Genomic DNA, 4505 nt, shown 5'->3' on the forward strand with positions numbered 1-4505 from the left:
CACCCCCACCCCGGTCCTGAAGCGGTCCACCTCTCTAAGCCCAAACTCTGCGCATTAAACACCCATTCTCCTGTGTCCCCCCCCCCAGGCACTTTCTAGAAGTGCAGTCCTACAATATTTGCCTCTTTGTCATGGAATACTTCCACTTAGCATAATGACCTCAATCCATCTTGCAGCGGGGGTTAGAATTTGCTTTCTTTTTGCGGCTGAATAATATTCCATCGCACGCATAGCCCAACCACACCTGTGCCTCCGTTCATCTCTCCACGGACCCCTGTGCGTTCACCTTTGGGATATTGTGAATAATGCTGCTACCCACATGGGCGTACAAATATCCCTTGGAGACCCTTGTATCTACCTTTTGCAGGCATGTGAATACGCTACATATTTGGGAAAAAAGATAAAATGTAAAAGGATGAAATACAAAGAAACAGACACGGAAGTTGTACTATTTCTTCCCACATCCCCTTCCGAGGCCCTCCAAGGGGGTAGCGTTGGCCGAGGAGGGTGGGGGGCGCGGCGCGGGGACAGGGGGACGCGGAGACAACGGGGCGCGTTCTCTCCGCCGCGCGGGACAGCGCGCGACCCCCCCCCCTCCTGGGGGTCCGCAGGGAGGGTTTTGCTTAGTCACGGGCGGCCGTGCCCTCGCCTGCCCGCCGCCCACCCCCCGCGGGGCGCTGGCCCCCGCCGCATTCCTGCGCGCTGCCTGCAGCCGACCCGGTGACTCACGGCCCAGGCAGCCCGGGAACGCCCGGCCTCGTCCTGGGCCCGCAGCCGCTGGTTTTCCTATTTGGAAACTTCTTTAGGCGCCTCCGCGCCAACCAGCCGGTCTCCTCCCTGGTCCCCCGTAGGCGGCTGGGAAGGAGGGCAGGGGAAGCCTGGGGACAAGCGCTTTTCTGCAGAGCCGAGAGGGGTGGGGGTGGGGGGACCCACAGGCCTTAGAGAGGATGGGTGACATGGGACTAAGTCCCGCGGAGCGTGGATGCGCACAGACTTTGCTGCGGAAATGGACCTCTCTGAGCACGAGGTTGCCGCAGGTCGCCGGAGGAGATCCGCAATCCATGCGCTGAATTTCCTTTCTAAAACCTGAAAAATTCTGAATTCCAAAACCCATCTGGCTGCCAGGAGTTTAGATAAGAGACGGCGGGTTTGTGTTGTGTCCATTCTCCAGAGTACCAGAGTCAAGGCTCGGAGAGGTGGGTCACAGCTGGGAATGGGCTGCTGGGTCCCAGTCTGAGTTGCCCTCTCTCCCTGACCTGTCTCCCCCAAGACTCTGCCGGCCCTGTGTCCCACCTTCTCTCCTGTCCCTCCTCTGGGAAGCCTGTCTTGTCCACCCCAGCCAAAGCTGACCTTTGCTGGTTGAGTCTCAGAGCCCAGTCCAGTGCCTAGCACGAATGGGCACTTGTTGGGACAAAGACAACGTGGTGGTTAGCCGGCTGACCAGAGGCTCCAACTACACAGGATCTAGCCCTGACTTGGCCACTTGGCAGCAGTGTGACCTCTGACAGGTTACTTATCCCTCTTGTGCCTCTGTTCCCTCATCTGAAAAGGGGCATAAAAGCAATGCCCCTCCCACAGGGTTGGTGTGAGGATTAGAGGATGTAGCCCGGCATAGATAAAATGCAAGACACACATATTGCACAAGACGTAGCTATGCAAAAAAAGTATTTCTTGTTTACCTGAAATTCAAAGTTAACTGTGTGTCCTGTATTTTTATTTGCTAAATCTGGCAACTTTATTTTATTTTTATTTTTTATTTTATTATTTTAAAAGATTTTATTTGTCCGAGAGAGAGAGTGCACACAAGCAGGGGGCAAGGAGCAGAGGGAGAAGCAGGCTCCCTGCCTGAGCAAGGAGCCAGATGCAGGACTTGATCCCAGAACCCTGAGACCATGAATTGAGCCGAAGACAGGGCTTGACCAACTGAGCCACCTAGGCGTCCCTGAATCTGGCAACTTTAGCCTGGCACAGAGTTAGTCCCCACTGTATGTTAGCTGGGTTTTTTTTTTTTTTTTAAGAGTTTATTTATTGATTTGAGAGAGAGGGAGAGGCTGCCCATGAGCTGGAGGGAGAAGGAGAGGGAGAGAGAGAATCTAAAGCAGACTCTGCTCTGAGCACAGAGCCCAATTCAGGGCTCAATTCCCAGGACCCTGAGATCGTGGTCTGAGCTGAAACCAAGAGTCAGCCGCTTAACCGACTGAGCCACCCAGGCGCCAGGGGTTAGCTGGTATAGTAATAATAAATGTTGAGTGAGATGAAAAGTTTTTTTTTTTGTTTTTTTTTTTTTTTTTTTTTTTTTTTTTTTTTTAAAATTTTTTTTTTTTTTTTTAAAAAAAAAAAGACACNAGCGAGAGAGGGAACACAAGCAGGGGGAGTGGGAGAGGAAGAAGCAGGTTCATAGCGGAGGAGCCTGATGTGGGGCTCGATCCCATAACGCCGGGATCACGCCCTGAGCCGAAGGCAGACGCTTAACCGCTGTGCCACCCAGGCGCCCCGAGATGAAAAGTTTTTTATCATAGTATTTGTATGTGCCTAATCTTTCCCCAGGAGATTAAAAGCACTTTACAAGTATTCATTCATTCATTCATTCATTCGCTTAACAATTATTTCTTGGGCATCTCCTATATGCAGCTCGCAGTCCCCGGCTTTGGGGATAGAGCAGTGAGTCAGAACTAGTCCCTACCCTCCTAGAGCTTCCAGTCTGGCAAGAAGGTTGAATATTAATGAATTACCCTGCATGATTAATAAGCATTGTGACAAGCCCCTAGGAGATGTCCTAGCGGTAAGGACAGGATGGGTGGGCGCTCAAGCCTGGGACTTTTCCATCTCCTCCCTCCCACTCCTGCCCTCAGTTTCCTGCCTGGTGGGTGGCTGGACGCTGTGCTGAGGGACAAGGAGAGATGCTTGGAGAGATGCTCCTGATCCTTGGGAAGGAGGGTCAGTGTGCTCGGGGTTCCCACAGTGGTGCTGACCCCCCGCCCCCAAGCCATCCGCATACTCCCCATCCTTCCCCGGGAATGAGGTGAGGTGGGAGGGGTTGGGTCCAGCTGGGGAGAGACTCTGCCTGAGACCCAGGTGGATCTGGGCTGAATCGAGACCTCATCCTTCGGAACATGGCCTGTGTGTTTGTCCGGTTGGCAGGCTCTGGGTGGGAGCGAAGGGAAGGGGTTGGCGGTGAACCGTGTCTTGGCAGAGGGCCGTCGGCTGGTGATGTCAGGGGAGGGGAGCGCCTTGAAAGATCAACTGACTTGACATTTGGTGGATGAGGAAACTGAGCCCTGGAGAGGGAAGTGCCTTCTGAAGGTCACACAGATCTTTCCTGGTGGAGCTGCCACCAAAACCCAGGCTGACTCCCAGGCCAGAGTCCCTGCCCTGCCCCCTCCCGGCCACAGCCCCCATGGTGTTAAAGGAGAAGGCCCCATGAGTTCACCACCCTTCTCCCCACTGGGAATCCCCAAGGAGGGGTCACCTGGGAGCCCACGCCCCCCCCATCCCCCAAGGAAGTTTCTGGGCAGTTCAGGCCCCGGGCCTCTGCCTGCCGCTCTGAGCAGGGCAGCCACTGAAAGCCAACCTCAAACAACAAATGAGAAATTTGGCCTTGAAAAAGTTTCACTTCCCAAATTTCACTGGGGTGGCTATGCTCGGGGCAGGGATCTGACATCCCTAACCCTCTCTCACCCATCGCTCTCCAAAACCCTGAGGAGCTTGACTTGTGACCTGTCCAGGCTCACCGAGGGCAGGGCCCTCCTCCTCCCTTCTCCCCGGGGCTGGGTACTGATTAAGTCCCCTCCCCCACCTCCACCACCCAGAACCACCCATCCAGCCCAGAGGTCCCCAATCCTCTGAGCATCCAGGCTGGGATGTCCATGAGGGACAGGACAGAATTTTCACCCCCTTAGTGTCCTCTTTGTCCCCTCTCCGTGCCTATAACCACGGCCTTAGTGAAGACCTTTCCCTCTCTTTCTTGGTAGTGGGGGATCATGGGAAGCCCTGTGGCCTAATGCATAGACTCTGCCATCAGGCATCCCCAGTTCACCTGGTGCTGCCCCTCCTCGCTTGTGTGGCAGTTCTAAAACATGTCCACGAATTCTTTGGCACTGTGCTCATTGAGAAATGGGCTCTATGTCTTCTCTCCTTAGAGCTGAGCCAACCTGACAGAAAGTATGGTGACGCTAGGGTGCGGCAGAAATGATATGGCTTCCCAGGCTACGTCTTACAGACGCTTCCTTCAGGTTCTCCAGGGACATTCATCTTTGGAGCCCTGAGCCGCCATGTTAACAGTACAAAGTCTACCATACTGTAAGGAAGACCACGTGGAGGTGTCTGGCCAACAGTCCCAGTCAAGGTCTGTGCTGCCAGCAAGCATCAGCTGTAGACAGCAAGGGCAGCTGCATTTAGAGAGGGATGGGCTGGTGGCTGGGGGGGGGGGTGCCTGCCAGGATGCTGGGAGTCATGGCTGAGAAGTCAGGGCCCACTGAGGAGTGGAACCTTGACTGATCCTCTGT

This window comes from Ailuropoda melanoleuca, chromosome 13 (assembly GCF_002007445.2).
Source record: "Ailuropoda melanoleuca isolate Jingjing chromosome 13, ASM200744v2, whole genome shotgun sequence".
Lineage (NCBI taxonomy): Eukaryota > Metazoa > Chordata > Mammalia > Carnivora > Ursidae > Ailuropoda > Ailuropoda melanoleuca.